This window comes from Triturus cristatus, chromosome 10, assembly GCF_964204655.1.
Source record: "Triturus cristatus chromosome 10, aTriCri1.1, whole genome shotgun sequence".
NCBI classification, from domain to species: Eukaryota; Metazoa; Chordata; class Amphibia; order Caudata; family Salamandridae; genus Triturus; species Triturus cristatus.
In genome coordinates this window covers 907,828,423-907,846,080 of record NC_140593.1, presented here as the reverse complement: position 1 = coordinate 907,846,080, position 17,658 = coordinate 907,828,423, and the positions used below count along the sequence as shown (strand labels likewise).

Genomic DNA, 17,658 nt, shown 5'->3' with positions numbered 1-17,658 from the left:
TGCAGAACCTCAAAGGGTGCAGTGGGCGTCGCAAATCCTCCTGCTGGAGTTCGCGTGCCTTTCCCTGGGTTATACTTCAGACAGATCATACAGGTCTGCACCACCCTCTTTGCCGTGCTAGCAATCTCTGGATGCTCCCAGACTTGGGTAAGCAATTTCACAATTGCGGAAGCTCCGACATGTGCTAGCCCATGTGCCATCTGGACCATAGGTTGTACAAAAGCCGTGGGTAATTTCCATCTATCCATCTGCTTATTTCTCCAGCAACCCTCGTCATCCAGTTCTCCTTCGCTAACCCATTGTTCCCGCTCCTTGTCAGAAGCGGTCTTTTGTATTTCTCGCACTTCCTCCTTCGCATCATGCCATCTCTCCACCTGTGACTTCACTACATACATGGCAGTAGTACCGGGCTGCATCGCAGTCTCCCGCGCTACTCGATCCGCTAACGCATTCCCTTCTCCAACCTTATCAACCACGTTCCTATGGGCGCTACACTTAACAATGGCGATTTTCTTTGGGTATGTCAATGCAGTTAAAAGATTATGAACTAATTCTCCATGCATTATCTGTACTCCATGTGACGTTAGAAACCCTCTCTCCTTCCAGAGTAGGCCGAAATCGTGCGCTACTCCGAAGGCATAGCGGCTGTCTGTGTAAACATTCACACACAATCCTGTACTGAGCTCACACGCTCGTGTTAACGCTATCAGTTCCGCTGCTTGAGCTGATTTCTGTGGTATGCGTGCTGTCTCCACTATCGTTTGTAACGTGGTAATTGCATACGCTGCTGAAGTCGTACCATCTGGTAGCTTCAGGCATGATCCGTCTACCCACAACTCTCCATCTACATCTGAAAAGGGCGTATCCTGGAGATCAATACGACCCTTTGTTTGTTCCTCAGTCACAAGAATACAATCATGCGCTTTCTGCGCCTCAGGCTGGGTCTCGGGGTATGGCAACAATGTGGCCGGGTTTAATGTCACGCACCTTTTTAACGTAATATGAGGAGCCAAAAGCGTCAACTCATATCCCGTTAAACGGGCACTGGTCAAATGCTGCGTCTTTGTTTGATTAAGCAGGGCATCAACAGCGTGGGGAACTAACACCAACAGTTTATGGGATAACACAATTCCTTCACTCTGCCGTATTGACACAGCTGTCGCCGCAACCGAGCGAAAACATCCTGGCAATGCTCGGGCGACAGGATCAAGTACAGCCGAAAAGTATGCACAAGGGCGCTGCTTATCGCCGTGCATCTGCACTAAGACTGATAATGCACATCCATCTTTCTCATGCACATACAACGAAAAGGGTTTTGCATAATCAGGGGTCCCTAACACTGGTGCTGAACAAAGGGCCTGTCTCAATTGCTGAAAAGCAGCATCACACTCATCTGACCAGGGGATCGGGATGGGCGTGTCTTTTGTCAAGAGAGCTAGTAATGGCTTAGCTATGTGTGAAAACCCCAATATCCACTGTCTACAAAAAGAAACAAGACCCAAAAATGCACGCACATCCTTCTGCGTGGATGGCCTCGGTGTGTCCAAAATTACTTGGATACGATCTGGTGTGAGTGCACGCCCCTCCTTAGACAAAAGGTGACCCAAATAAGTCACCTTTGGTCTACAGAATTGCAACTTCTTCCTAGACACCTTATGATTGTGGGATGCTAAAAAGGAAAGTAAGGCTATCGTGCTTTTCTCGCACAACTCCAGGGTGTCAGCCGCCAACAGGATGTCATCGACGTATTGAATGAGGGCGACCCCCTCGAGTAAAACAAAGGAATCCAACTGTCGCTTCAAGGCCGGACTATAAATACTAGGGCTTTCTGTATAGCCTTGGGGAATTCTACAAAAACGATAAGATCTATTGTTTAATGTGAACCCAAAAAGAAATCGGCTATCAGGGTGAATGGGAATAGAAAAGAAGGCATTTTTCAAATCAATCACCGAGAACATGGTCGCCGTAGGCGGGACCAAGGTAAGCAACGTCGTGATATCGGAAACCACCGGGTACTGAGGTATCACGATCTTGTTTACCTCCCTCAAATCAATTATGAACCGATAGACCTTTGCATCCGTGTCCTTTTTCAAAATTGGGAGAATCGGACTGTTACAGATATTATAGGGAACTTCTTCCACTACCCCTACTGCGATCAAGTCTTGCACAATCTGTATGAGAGCCTCCTCGCCCTCCTGGGAAATACGATACTGTGGGAGGCGCGGTAGTACCGCCCCCTCCTGGACACTAATGTGGACCGGAGGAATCACCATTTGTCCGACATCTGTGTCCGAAGTCGCCCATAAAGCTCGGGGGAGGGTAGCCAACAACGCATCCTCTGAGATCGTACACATCCGCCCAGATCGGGGGTAGTTGTCATTTAAAATCACCCTCACACCCTCAGGGGAGCAGCGGATTGTAGCCCTAAAGTACTTTAACATATCAAGGCCCATAATGTTATCCGGTGTGTACGGAGCAAGCAGAAACGGACAGGGCGCAGAAAAACAATCAACTTTAAATGCAAGGGGCTGTGAAAGAGGGCTTCGGGAGAGTGTACCGTCAAACCCTACCGATGTAACTATTGAGCCGGATGGGGGAGCCCCCGGAACCAAGTACCTAGACAATGCACTACGTGTCGCTCCTGTATCCACTAGGAACTGATCAGTAGAACCTAAAACCTCAGCCGATACATAAGGACCCGTCTGATCGACCGGCACCTCAACTGATTCAGACCCCCATCCTACGCATTCCTATGCATGCTGAGAATCATGATATCCCGACCGATCGATGTCCGATACATGATACTGGTGCTGGCGATCGAAAACATTTGAGCTATCTCGGTGCTGTCCGGCAGTATCGAAACGGGCATTATCGTTGGGATTCCCTCTAAAGTTCGAAAAGCCCCCTCTACCTCTCGGGCCACCCGGAGTGTGCCCCTGACGCGAAGCACGCAACGCTGGGCAATCCCTGGCCCAATGGCCCAACTGCTTGCAATACGCACACTGGTTCCTATTCAAATCAGATCGGCCCGAAGGGGGACCATAAGATCCACCCCTTCCCCTATTATTATTACCCCGGCGGGGCGGGCCATATACTTGTGCTAAGATCACTTTGGTTTTAAGATCTTTCGATTTCTTCTCCTCCTGGCCCTTCGCCTCGTGCTCCTGACGCTCATAATACTGGGCGATGGTCAGAAGGGCCGTCGGTGTCGCGGAGGACCAAGAACTCTCACTCGCTTTTAACCGGGCCGCAACTGCCGGCAGCAGATTAGCCACATATTTGTCCGCGAAAAGGTGGCGGCCCGTGTCGTCAGTAAGCGACTGGCCACTAAAATCATGAAACGTCTCCTCAAAACGCGTAAAGAAGTCCGCGACTGACTCGTCAACTTTCTGTTTACATGCAGCTAACATATTCCAGTCAATCTTTTTAGGGGGGATAATCGTCTTCAACTTAGCCACAATAGCCGCAGGGAGATCTAAAATATTCTGGGGTGGTTTCTGTGCGGGCTTCCGTTCCCTATCCTCATCCTCAAGGTCAGACCACCGGGCCTTGAAGGCAACCGCATCATCTACCTTTCGGACAGAACGCCACGTATCCGGTGGTAGGATAAGGCCAAAGAACAGGTCTATATCCGCTATGGTCATAATGCAAGAATTCAAGGCCCCCTCGACTTCTTCATAGAAGGCCGCTGGATTCTTGCGGGGGTCAGGCAGCGCATTCTTTAATGCCATAACATCGGCCCTATGCCATGGAGTGTAAACCCAATTATATACAAAATATCCCCTTGCATCGGCGGAGTTAATATCCGAGCTAGTCCCTGCTCCCTTAGGAGGAACATACAAAGGCGCCGCCTCTCGCATTGGTTTAGCATGCACTATGTCATCCTTATCTGACTGGGAGGCGGATGGGTGGCCCCCTGCTGCAGACGAATCCGACTGCTTCTCCTCCTCCGTTTGTTGACGTGCTTTCTCTCTAAGGGCCAGCACCTCGTCCCGCAAAGCGAACAGCCGCCGAGCCGCCTCAGGAGCCTTAGGGGGAGAAAAAACACCATGACGTAATGCTCCGGCATCCGAAGACACTTCGTCAGGCTCAAGGACACTAGAATATTTTCGGAAAGCAGCAATTACTTCATCCGCGAAATGAGACAGAAAATACACCCTCTCTCTATCTTGCCACGACCCCCAAGTATGGAACAACTCATCCTTAGACATCTTGCCGTTAAGTGCACGGAGGGAAAGTTTCCGAAGATCAGCCATATGCTCGGTCGATAACATGGACCGTGTGTCGACCTTACCCGGAGCCGGGCCAGAATCTTGCGGCCGCGGAGCAGATGCGCCAACATAAGGGGGCGGAGAGCGATCTAGTAAATGGAAATCGTCATCAGGATTATTAAGGACAGGATAAAGTGGCTGACGAACAACATATTGACCCGACACTTGTAGCCTACGCTCTTTCTCTTGTCTGTCCGTTTGCTCTTTGTCCTCCCGACGCTTCGCTTCCTGCGCTCGCATATGATCATTCTTTCGTTGCTCCTTATCAAACAGCGCTTTCTCACGTTTCTCTCGCTCACGCACTTCCTTCACCCATAATCGCACACACTCAAACATATCCGGACGAGCACGTCGCTTACACATACACTGTTCCACATACTCAATCTTACGTATATCAAACGATCCATACAAAGGCCATCGCAACTCAGGATCCTTCCTCGTATATTTCCTCCATAACGTGCTGTACATTATGGAAGAAAGACCATGCTTCACGTACATATCCCTATTAGGAGTCCCCTCTGGGGGAGCTGGAGCAGATTCCTCGAGGTTCAACCGGTTCCCAAAACAGCAGCACCACTTACGAAGTGCGCTAAAAGCAGGCATGCTAGGAATAATGCAAAATATGCAGTATTATCAAAAAAATGGCACTTAATCGTTGCGCCGTTCAAAGTTTACACAGCTCCGGAGAAATTTCTCCACATTACCTGCCTATATGTGTTGCAACGCATATATTTTCACAAAGACAAATTCAAAATATGACTAGTCACCATCAATCAAACTCAAATAGCCAGACCAGGCTTCAAAACTCGGAGCAAGTACCGTACAACGGTTCTTACCAATCAAGAGTCCAGGTTCCAACTGCCAAGCTCCACAATCGCCCAAACGGCTCTCACGGCAGGACCGACAGAAGAGGTCTCAGTCGATGACCGGCGCCACCCAGACGGTCAGCTCGGAAGGGAAGGAAGAAAAACCTCGGGATGCCAGGGCTAAGACGCCGCTGGCAGTGATCACGTCCCCGGCCAAACTCCTCACCTTCGTCGCGACCAGTCCTTCGAGCATCCGAGTCGCCGATGAGCCCCACGTGACGGGCGCCAATTGATGAATACAGGCCCCAGCTAGGCCCGCAAAGCACAAGGGTTCGCTCTCCTGTAACGGAATCTATAAGGAAGTTGGCACGGAAACTGCAAAGTACAAAAACAACGTTTATTAACCCTTAAGGGTGGTCCTACAATCCACACAACACTCTTCAGTATTGCAAGGAGTAGCACACAGAACATTCGTACACAGTCCCCTTTTATACACAACAGAGGGGCTCATAAGTGGGTGGATACCACATGAAGTTGAAGAACATTACCATTTAGGGTCATTCTCGATACTGAATCAATACATGGGCGGAGCTAACACGCTCTTTGGGCCCGCGAAAACACATGGTCAAGCAAAGCTAATTATAACAGATGTGGTCAAGTCTGGGCATGCGCCAGATAGACAAGAAAGCTATTTATAACTGTTACTAGGCAGATTACAAGAGCAACTAACACAGAGGTCGGACTCTCCTCGTGGTGAACACATGGCAGCATGTCAATACAAAATGGAGTCCGGACTTCGGCCAACATAATGAGGAGAACACGATAAAAGGGAAGCATTAATGTTTTCAGTAAATGCTTAATCACATTCTGCTTTAATTTACAACAAGACCACAGCAAATGCCTCACACTCTATTGCACTCCACCTCTGTTCCCTGGGAAGTAACCTCCGGCTGATGAAGGCTACAGGTAAGTCTCGGCCCTCCTCATTTATCTGTGCTAGAACAGCCCCCACACCATGCTCTGAAGTGTCCGTCTGGACAATGAACTCTTTGGAAAAGTTGGGCGCCTGGAGGACCGGTGCTGTACACATTGCAGTTTTCAGGGTGTCAAAGGCTTTCTGACAGGCGTCAGTCCAGATCACAAGTCTTGGCTGCTTCCTGGAAGTCAGCGAGGTCAAGGGGTGCACAATGTTGCCATACCCCTTGACAAACCTCTTGTAGTAACCCGTGAGACCCACGAAGGCTCTCACCTGAGTCTGGGTTTTGGGCGGTTCCCAAGCCAGGATGGTATCTATCTTGGGTTGCAGGGGGGCCACCTTGCCACTCCCTACTTGGTGCCCCAAGTACACCACTGAACCCTGCCCAATCTGGCACTTACTGGCCTTGATTGTGAGGCCTGCTCTGCGCAGGGCCAACAACACTTCCTGGAGATGGCGCAAGTGTTCCTCCCAGCTGGTGCTGAACACTGCTATGTCGTTCAGATAGGCGGCGCTGAAATCCTCCAGTCCAGCCAATACCTGGTTGACCAACCTCTGGAATGTGGCAGGGGCATTCTTCATCCCAAAGGGCATAACCCGGAACTGGTAGTGCCCATCTGGTGTGGAGAATGCAGACCTCTCTTTTGCCCCATCGGTCAAGGCGATCTGCCAGTACCCAGATGTTAGATCAAACGTACTAAGGTACCGGGCAGCCCCTAACCGATCTATGAGCTCATCAGCTCTGGGGATGGGGTGCGCGTCAGTCTTGGTGACCGAATTGAGTCCTCGGTAATCCACACAGAACCAAAAGTTCTGGTGAAGCACCAGGCGCTGCAGCCTTTGGGACCAAGACCCCTGGGCTGGCCCAAGGGCTGCTAGAGGACTCAACCACCCCTAGGGCAAACATCTTAGAGACCTCCTCCTTGATGTATGCTCTGACCTTGTCAGTCACCCTGTAGGCCTTGTGCCTCACAGGTTTGCTGTCCCCGGTGTCCACATCGTGGACACACCACTGAGTGACACCAGGGATTAAGGAGAACAGATCAGGGTATTGTCCCAGCAGGTGGCGACAATCTTGCTGCTGCTCAGGGGTCAGTGTGTCAGAGAGGACAACACCATCCACTGACCCATCTTGCTCTTTTGCACACAGGAGGTCAGGACGAGGCTCACTCTCCTCCTCCATTCCAGCATCTGTGGCTAGGAGCATGCCCACTTCGGACCTTTCTAAGTGGGGCTTTAACCGGTTGACATGCAGGACCCTCAAGGGGTTCCTGGGAGACTTCAAGTCCACCAAGTAGGTGACATCGCTCTTTTTCTCCACAACCTCAAATGGTCCAGTCTACCTGTCCTTGAGCGCACAAGGTTCTACAGGGACCATGACCCAAACTTTCTGACCAGGTTGAAGCTCAACCAGAGTGGCATTCTGGTCGTACCACCGCTTCATCTCTTCCTGGCTGGCCTCCAGATTTGCCTGAGCAAGATCTCTGAAGCGCCGAGTCTGGTTCCTAAAGGCCAGCATGTAACTGTTTACATCCTGGGGAGGTTTCCTGGGAGATTGCTCCCAGCCTTCTTTGACCAGACTCAAAGGCCCTCTTACCGGGTGTCCATACAAAGCTCAAAGGGACTGAACCCAAGAGACTTTTGTGGCACCTCACGGTAAGCAAACAGCAGGCATGGTAAGAGGACGTCCCATTTACGCCTCATTGGTTCTTCAAGACCCATAATCATGCCTTTTAGGGTCCGGTTGAATCTCTCAACCAGCCCATTACCTTGAGGGTGGTAAGGAGTGGTAATCTTGTAGGTTACCCCACACTCCTTCCACAGAGACTTCATATAATTAGAAATGAAGTTGGTGTCCCGGTCTGACACCACCTCTCTGGGGAACCCCATGCGGGAGAAAACACCCATCAGTGCCCGTCCCACCACGGGGGACGTCACTGTGCGGAGAGGGATGGCTTCCGGGTACCGGGTGGCATGGTCCACCAAGACCAGGATAAACCTGTTGCCCATGGCTGTCTTGGGGTCCAGTGGCCCCACAATGTCAATCCCCACTCGCTCAAAGGGGGTACTGACTATGGGAAAAGGTTGGAGGGGAGCCTTCTGCTTCCGCCCACTTTTTTCCACTTGCCTGGCAAGTTTGGCAGGTCCTACAATGGATGTCTGAATCCCTTCTCATCTGGGGCCAATAAAAATGGGTGACAAGCCTGTCATAGGTCTTGTCCTGCCCCAGATGTCCAGCTAATGGAATGTCATGAGCCAACCCCAGTGGGAAGGCTCTGAACCGCTGGGGTAACACAAGCACACGGGCTGACCCAGGCTCAGCAGCCTTAGGCTCGCTATACAGGAGGTCGTTCTCCCAGTAAATCCAATGTGATCCTGACTGATCAACTGTCGTTTGGGCTGAGGCCTGCTGCCTCATACCCACAAGAGAAGGGCACACTTTCTGTTCAGCACAAAATTCCTCCCTGGAGGGACCACCATCCTGCTGCCAATGGGTCAGCTTGGGCAGGTCTCCCAGTTCAGCCACTTGTTCCCCTGTAGGTTCCAGGGCATCCCCCTTGGGGTCTGCTCCCTCCTGGACCGTGGGAATGATGGGGGATGGTTTCCCGCGCCCCCTGCCTCTTCTCTTCATGGTTGGGTCCTGGGCCATACTTTCAGGCTCCAGGACCCCATCAACACCCTTACTAGCTGACATGGACCGGGTGGTCGCACACACCCACTCCGGCAGACCCAACATTTCCAGATGCGATTTTCGCTCCACCTTAGCCCAAGGGGAGTCCTCCAAATCATTGCCCAGGAGACAATCAACAGGCATGGCGGGCCTCACAGCAACCTGAAGAGTACCTGAGACCACCCCCCCACTAAAAAGGAACTTGAGCTACCTCACACTTACTCTGTGAGTTGTCAGCAGCTACAACGGGGTAGAATGCATGAGGGACCACCTGCTCTCTGGACACCAAGTGACACTTGACAGCTGTCACACTTGCTCCGGTGTCTCTGAGAGCTTCCACCCTATGGCCATTAATGGTCACCCACTGCCTATATTTCTTAGTGTTATTAGGCAGAGGGGTTGGAGGGACCATTTCCACGTCTCCTAAAGAGACCAGGGACATTTCTGCGGGACCCCACCCACCGGGGGCACCCATCTCGCTCCCTCCCAGGGCTACATTCGCTACCTGACGGGGGGGTGCACGCGGTGGTGCATTTGAATCCTTCATGGGACACTGGGGATCATAATAACGGTGTCCCACCTGCTTACAAACGTAGCAGGTCATTGGGCCCCTGGGAACAGGTTTACCTGTCGGGACCTCTGGCTTCTTTACAGGGGGAGGCTGGGAACCCTTCCCTTGGTTCCCTTGGGGATTACTTTGGGGCCCTTTCTGAAACTCCCTCTGTTTACCCCTGTCCCCCCCCACTCTTCTGCTGGGGACCCTGCCCACCTTTGGCTGAGTCTCCCACTGGACCCTTGTGGACCCTGGTACTGACCCAGCGGTCCGCCTCCTCAGCAAGTTTTCTAGGGTTAGATATCTTGCTATCAATAAGGTGCTGGCGTAGCTCTGGAAAACAGTTATTAGACAAGTGCTCCCATGCAAACAAATCATAAAGAGCATCATAACTATCCACCTTGCTACCCTTTACCCAACCATTCATGGCTCTGCAAAAAAAGGACACATATTCAACCCACGTAGTACCAGGCAACTTTTTACATTCTCTAAAGGCTTGTCTGTACTTTTCTGGAGTTCAGCCATACCTTAATATTAAAGCATCTTTCATATGAGTATAAGACATCCTTTCCTCAGCAGGCATGTCCAACAAGGTATCTCTCCCTTCATTGACAAAGCGACCCCACAACCCCGCTCCCCAATCTTTCTCAGGGACCCGGTGGGCCAACAATGCTAACTCATATGCTTTGAACCATTGACCAATATCCTCATTTCTACTGTAATCTTTTATCACATCTTTGGGAAAATAAAACCTACTTTCTGCAGGCACAGATGGAGTGCTGCCACCAGAGGGATTCAACTCTAAACTCTTAGTTTTAAGCTCCATCTCCCTCAACATCTTCTCACGTTCAAACGCTAATTTCTCTCTTTTAAAATCTAATCTTTTGCTCTCCATTTCAGCTTCTCTCTTGCTTCTTGCATTCTCTAACTCCAACTGCCCTCCTATTTTTAAGTTTTGCCATCTCTAACTTGTACTCCCTCTCCTTCTCCCTGTCTTCCAACTCTTCAGGAGAAAGGCTCTTAGAGGAAACACTGCTGCCGGGAGATGCCACGTGCCCATTCATGGCCCCTTCCTCTTCCTCTTCCTCTTCCGGTACTACCCCCGGATCAGAGGGATTTCTGGCCTCTAACCAGGCCTTCAGCGCTTTAAGGAAGTCCTCTCTCACTCTGAGGCCTGTGGTAGGAACTTTAAACTGCTTGCAAAATTGCTCTAGCTCCTTTTTCTTGTACTTATTTATCAATTTTTTATCAAATTCCTCCACAACAATAACAGCAGTGGTAGCAGCTCTGGCATCCTCCATGGTCAAAACTGGCAGTGTTTAAAAAATAAGCTCCAGGAAAGCGGAGAACACAAATAGAAGATCCTACCAAACAGATTGTGGCTGCGCTATGGTCTGCTTTCACTATGTAGCGTACACTAATCACTGTCATAAATGCAAAGTTCAATCCTCACCGCTGACCACCAATGTTAGAACCGGCGGTTTCTAGTTGGCAGAGGTATACACTTCTGACAAATAGGGACCCACCTTCTCTAGTCAGGGCAAGGGGATTACACACTCAGATAACCCCTGCTCACCCCCTTGGTAGCTTGGCAGAGCAGACAGGCTTATCTCAGAGGCAGTGTGTTAAGCACTTATGACCACATACAGTAATAAAGTGAATACACTACAAATGGACACAACACAGGAGTTATTATAAAAATAGTATTTTTATATAAGGCTTAGCACAAGACCAAATAACGACAAAAATATACCACAATCTTAATAAATACTCTTTGGAAAGAAAAATAATAGTTCAGGTAAAGTTTCTTCTTAGGAAATAGTTCTTTAGCAACAAAAGTAAGTATTCTTCTGAAACACAGTTCTTGGCAACAATGTGACCCCCACAGGAGTCACACGACGTCGAGTTTACGATATTCCCAAGGTTCGGCGTCGACCGCGAGGAGCGCTACGTCGAACCTGGAGTTGCAACAGACCCCACAAACACAGTACCTTTGGAATGAAGAAAACGATGATCCACGGCGTCGAGGGGTCGGCGTCGAAGGGTCGGCGTCGATCGTGCCTCAGATTCGGGGAGATCCGCAGCGGCGTCGAGAGGTGTCGGGCCGGAGCAGCGCTCACGCCGTCGAGAAGGGCGTCGCGTCAATGCGTTCAGCAGCGGCATCGAGACAGGGTCGCTTGGAGCTGGAGCCGAACTCACTACTCACTGGCGTCGATACCGGCGTCGAGACGGGGTCACTTGGAGCTGGAGCCGAACTCACTACTCACTGGCGTCGCTACTGGCGATGATCGGGCCCGGCGGCCGGCGTCGAAGGCTCGTAACACTGGAGCCGTTACTCACGATGTCGAGCTGGATTTGGCGGCGTCCGGCGACGTCGAGACTGCAGATTTCCCCTGTGTACTGGGAACAACACGTTCCAGCAACTAGCAATCCAACAGAGGGTGAAGTCCTTTGACCCTGTGACTTCAACAGGAGGCTGGCACTCTTCCATCCCTTGGAGATTTTCTTGCAAGCTTGAGAGTACACACCAAGTTCCTCTCTCCTTGTCCCTTGGCAAAAATAAAGAAGCAGCTTCAGGTTCCCCCCAGCAAACAGCACACTGGCAGAAGGGAGAGGCAAGTCCTTGGATCAGCAGGCTTCTTGTCCTTGGTAGAGGTTTCCTTGTCAGAAGTGGTCTAAGCTCTTGGTTCAGGGGTCCTTCTTTTATACCCCTTTTCTGCTTTGTTCCCTTTGTCCAAGCAGGGAAATTCCCCCATCCCAGGTTTGTTGTGGGTGTTGCCAGGCAGAGGCACCTGGCCTTTTCACTGAGCAGGGCTGGGTCATCAGCCGCTCAGCAGGAGGCGGAGCCAGTATTGTCACTGGCAGGAGCAGGGCTATCAGTCGCCCGGCAGGAGGTGGAGACAGCATTGTGTCAGGCAGGGCAGGCTATCAGGGACTACTCTTCCCCCACTCTAAGTGTAAATGCCTCAGTCACCCCACACTGACTCATTCAGACCTCTGGAGCCACCCAGCCCCTGACACACACACCAAACCTGCGGAGACCGGTGGATAGTTGGACAAGAAAATAGCCACTTTCTAAAAGGGCTATTTTCAAACACAGAATTTAAAAACCATCCATCCTAAAGGATGTGTTATTAAATTCTGAGTTCAGGGATACTAAACTCGACCTGCTACCATGCTCCCTGAGTCAGATCGATCATAATGGAGTTAATAATCAGTCTGCCCATTCTGGCCTATGGGAGACAGGTAGCCCTTCAATAGTGAAAAATGAAAATGGCTGTAATTCACTATTAGGTCATGCCACACACATCAGGGCATGACCTACCTTTTACCAACAATGCACCCAGCCCTAGGGCCTACCATAGAGGTGTATGAAATGTGGCAAAGTGAAGGTTTTAGAGACTGGCAAGTAGGTTTCCTTGCCAAGTCGACATGGCAGTCAGAGACTGCACGCAGGCTCTGCGATGGCAGGCCTGGGACACATTTTATAAGCTGCTTCTGTGGGTGGCACAACCAGTGCTGCGAGCCCACCAGCAGCAGTTAACTCAAATGCCCTTGGCACACGCGGTGCACTAGACTAGGGTCTGAACAGTAAGTCAACCAAGCCAATCATGGTAACACCAATCAATGTATCAATTTAACATAGGGAGCACTTGCACTGTGGCACTGATCAGCAGTGGCATACTGCCCAAAGCAATATTCCAGCAAAAACATCGTAAACAGAGGAGGCCAACAGAAAAAAATGGAGGAGAGACTCATGCCAATGATGCCAGGTCTAACAGGATGCAAAAAAGGGAAGAGGGGTACAGAAAGAAGCAAGAGAGGTGTAGAAAGAAGCAACAGAGGTGCAGAAAGAGGCAAGAGGGGTGCAGAAAGAGGAGAGAGAAGTGTAGAAAGATGCAAAAGAGGTGCTCAAAGAGGCAATAGGGGAGCAGAAAGAGGCAAGAGCAGTGCAGAAAGAACCAAGAGATGTGCACTCCCCCATTCGACCACTGATAATGCAATTAAGGTTTTAGATTTTGAAAGAAGCTCAATCTCAAAGATGTTATGCAATAAGTGAATGGATCCCCTGTTATAAAAACAATTGCATAGTTCACATGTGTACAGTGCTTCTTGAGGTATTAGGCGCCCGGTGGGCAGCAGCGTACGGCTGAGGGGGGGCATTCGTGCTTTAAATGCAGTAGCAGCTTCAGCAACAAACACGCAATAAATGTTTTACATGTGGCGTTTGAGGACTAATAACATCTTTGCATTAATGGAATTCATAGCGGGGCAGATGGGAGCAGGGACACCGTGCTCTCGCGGAATAGTAAAAAAGGGGAGGTCACAGCTCGCCCGTCCTTTGTGGCCAGGCCATTGATCAGCGAGGCACCGACAGGCGCTCTTAAGGGGGCAGTCTCAGAACAGTGCAGGGCAGGAGCACTCTGTCGGAGCTGACCAGACCAGCACAGCAGCAGCACAGCGCCGGGGCTGCAGACATCAACCAGATCTACAGCCAAGGCGAGGACAACCTGGAAGTGTTCACAACCATGATGTCACCAAAGAGTGAGTGAAGTTCAGAGCTGGGAGGGACAAAGGCTTGTTTCTGCCTGGAAGGGCACGCGCGCCGGTCGGTGTGCACTGGGAAACCAATGGTGTACTCCTGTGCAGTCTGCAGGAAGGGGTGTGTTGCATTCCAGGCTACAGCACTAAAAGTGTGATCCGTGTACTGCACTGACACTGGGGTGGTTCAACTCATCAATGTTACTTTTACCAAAGTTAGTTTGCTTGAATTAGCCACCTGGGAAGGAAGTAAGGCTAAGTGTGCCTTACCAGGATTAGACCCATGACCGCCAGAATGTCGTCTTTTGTCGGCGGCAATCAAGCAACTCACTGAGTCATCCTCTGGTGTCTACTGTTTGTTAATTCACCCATTCTTTCGCTTAATAATGGTGCTTCAGACTAAAATCAAACTGTACCATTCGGTCTATATAACAGGAGACCGAATAAAATACCAAACTATCCCAGACTGTTTTACATGACTATCGTTTGTTTGTCCCTGTGCACGTTTCATGGATCATACAGCAATCTTATGTTGCATAACGGGGGCATGTTGGCACTAAAAAATGTGCATAGGCACATAAATTAATTACGTCTATTGTTATCTTGAAAATACATGGCAAGCTAGCTGGTGGCCCTTTTGTCTTCTGTGCACTTTAACAAGTAACTGCGATAGATATATTGTAATTATATTTAATGCACAATATATATGTTTGACTTCTGAGACTAGAAAGTGACATACCGTCCCTCCCTTGTCAGCTAAAAAGTGTCTTTGTGTCTGAGAGTGTGCATGCCCGCCGCTGCTGTCTGTGCCTTGACGATGGGTGGCTGAAGGCACGTGTACTACTGCGGAGACGTAATTTATATTGAGTCCACGTTACACAGATATTTTCTGTGTTCCAAGCACATTTGAATGTTGCACATGTCTTCAATACTTTGAGCCAATAATGCATGTTAAGATTATGGCTCATACGAATATGGTATTTATTGAATAGAGCCCGAAAGAATAAGGTGGCATGGTCTTGTTTACTGTTGACAATGAATTGAAAAGAAAGTCACATCTGTCAGAACCTTAAACAATAAGAACAGAACAGGCAGCAAGGGATGATTAAAGCCGCACTAACTTCCTGGTCACTGCATACTTAGCATCAATATTTATACTGCCCACCTCTAGGATCCTCTGCCAAGAGACCCGAAATTTATAGCACAAATAAACAAAGTACAGAGAGGCAACCCAAAAGGAAAGATTAATGTTCCACAATTGTGATTCCACAGATTGGGATCAGGAGTCTTCGGTATCTTTGTTGCTTCTTTTTATTTTCAAAATATTGAGGTATAAAACCAACTCATGCAGCCAACGCATTTTACCCTGAATAGGGCTTCAACGGGGCTGCAAAGATTAACGTAAAAACATCTTACAATAAGACAAAACAAAACAACTGTTATCCTAGGTTTATACATATTACTGAATTCTTTTCATTAAACATTGCTTTCTTTGCTGTTAGCTTTGCAGTTTATCCTGAAAGTTACTCAGATATTGTTTCGTGCATAATCATGATGAAACGAGAAACACACACCGAAGACCCCAAAAAAGAGTGTAAACCGAGGAGCAATACAGAATAATGTTCATACCAAAAACCTTCAGACAAATCAATAGAGAGAAGAAAAAAACAAAATAGTAAAGAAAAAGGAAAAGAAAAGGAACAAACTAATAAAATCATTGTCGCTACCCATATCACCAACACAATTGTAGCAAGAGAAGAAAAAGATTTGTAATTTTGCAAGAATGGAAAAGGAGATCAACTGGTTCCTTACCAGTATTTGTGTATATTGAGTAAAAAAGCATCAACTTCTAAGCAACGTTATAGCTTGCTGCAAAGGAAATATGAATGCAATCAGTACCCTTCTCCGGCACAGTTCAATCTCGGTGCTACTTAATAACTAGCATCCCAACGTACCTCCAACTATAGGCACATAACATATCCAAAAATGATGTAATGAAAGCAGAATCAACCATACGTAATCCAGTGGAATTTTACTCTGATAGGGGAAACAGTGGCTGAAAAACAAGCACAAGTACGCACAAATGTCAATCACTCACAATTTGTAAACAACGTAGCGTTGTTTCTAATCAGCGTTCGCAGAGCGATACCCGTCATCTTGACATCACTTGTGCCAACTAGCATTAAAGATGTACACAAATGCGAAACTGTCCTTTGTTCAAAACCATTGGGGCCAAAAATACTGCCCATTGGTGATGCTGTCATGCGGTATAGCAATAGGGTTAGGTTACTGGTTCGTCTCTAAATGCAGTGTCCACTTCTATTTTATCAGTAATGGTCCCATACCAATTGCATCGAATTAGCGACACACAACATATAAACAATAGTATATTAAATCGGTCAGTACCGTATGGTTTTTTACATAACATCTCAACGTTTTATGTAACAGTGCGACCAGCGTCCATCACGCTTCACATTGAACTCAAAAACATAAGCCCTCTAAAAGTTCTCGAGTCACAGCCCCAGGTAAAATTGCTCATCTCATTGGGTAAGTAGAACAAATGCCGAATGTTCATTAGGAGATTAAATGGCTGAAACAAGGCATGTCATAGTACGAGAGCGCGTAAACATTGCGGGAAAGCATAAAATCACATTCCCATCAAGAGGTCCGTAAGACTAATTCGCAACGAACCTAGCAATACGGTTTGGCAAATAGACAGAGGCTGGAAGAGCATATAGCCTTACCAGTGTTTTCCAAAATCAAGCAAACACGATTCTAGAAGACGCCGACCGAAGTGTTCGCAGTCCACCTGCTAACGCATACAATACAATTTGAAAATCCCTTTAAGCCAATCATTCTACTCCACATCACAGCGTGACGAAAGCCGAAAAATTCCAGCAGACGAAGAGAACACTGCCTCCCTTGTCCACATCAAAGGCTAAGGGTGCGTGTCAATTCACAAAGTCAACTTCAACTGAAAGTAACTTTATTGATTCACCCCAATACTGAGACAAAGGACAAACATATCCGAATTTCCCGAAGTTGGTTTATACAACAAATTGTGTAGAAAAATTCCCTTGCAACCAGCATTGTCGGGCATAAAAGGAATCATCAAGCATAGCGTTTTGCGCTATGTATTATAGTTAATACAATGATGTCCCGGTTATTTTTACTCATTACTGCCGCTCGCACTGAAATTGTCGGCAGCAAAAAATAACCAATTCCATACGCTATTTCAAGCCCAGCAATGCACCTTGATGTAAAATGCCCCAGCCCAAAAATCATCAGCATACGGACATACCAATAGAAGCCACCGACCAGACTACACGTTATTAAGGCGGACTTCAAAGAAAATACAGGAAGTGTTGTGCCGTTAAGACACCGCATTGCCCAAGAATAAATAACAATGGAGAGAAACTCCTAAATCACCTAGGCAGATACCAGTCTCACCTTTGTGGGAAATGACTCGTTCTTTACAATACGTCTTCCAATTGGAAGTGACAGAGTACACTTGCTATGCTGTGTGTAGGGGAACACAAAAACCCGTAAGAAGAGAGAAACAAAAGGAAAGGAAAAGGAAACAAAAGGAGACTCATCTACTCCCAACGTCCAGTCAGTGAAACAACTGTGGCAAATCTGTGTCATGGAAAGTAGATGGAGATGGTGCTTTTACCATGTATCTATTAATACACAGAGACTTCATGGGAAACATTGTTAGAGATAGCTAGACCAGATCCAAAAAACCTTTCAATCAATTTTTTCAGCATTACGTTACATATATATGGCAAATGATTAGTCATTTAAACAGCGAGTTCAAAATCTACGCAGAATATTATCAT

At 48.4% G+C, this 17,658-nt stretch overlaps 1 protein-coding gene across 2 annotated transcripts in view; it reads right to left on the bottom strand.

Annotated features, from left to right (window-relative positions):
* The window catches only part of LOC146796233 (uncharacterized), a 215,760-nt gene that overhangs the window by 129,109 nt on the left and 68,993 nt on the right, over positions 1-17,658 (bottom strand). The window contains exon 1 of one of the 2 annotated variants that reach the window (XR_014969906.1): positions 16,564-16,757. The exons of the other annotated variant lie outside the window; for it this stretch is intronic. The gene's annotated coding sequence lies outside the window, so the exon portion shown is untranslated. Of the gene's footprint in view, positions 1-16,563; positions 16,758-17,658 lie in introns of those variants that run through there. 2 annotated transcript variants of the gene reach the window in all.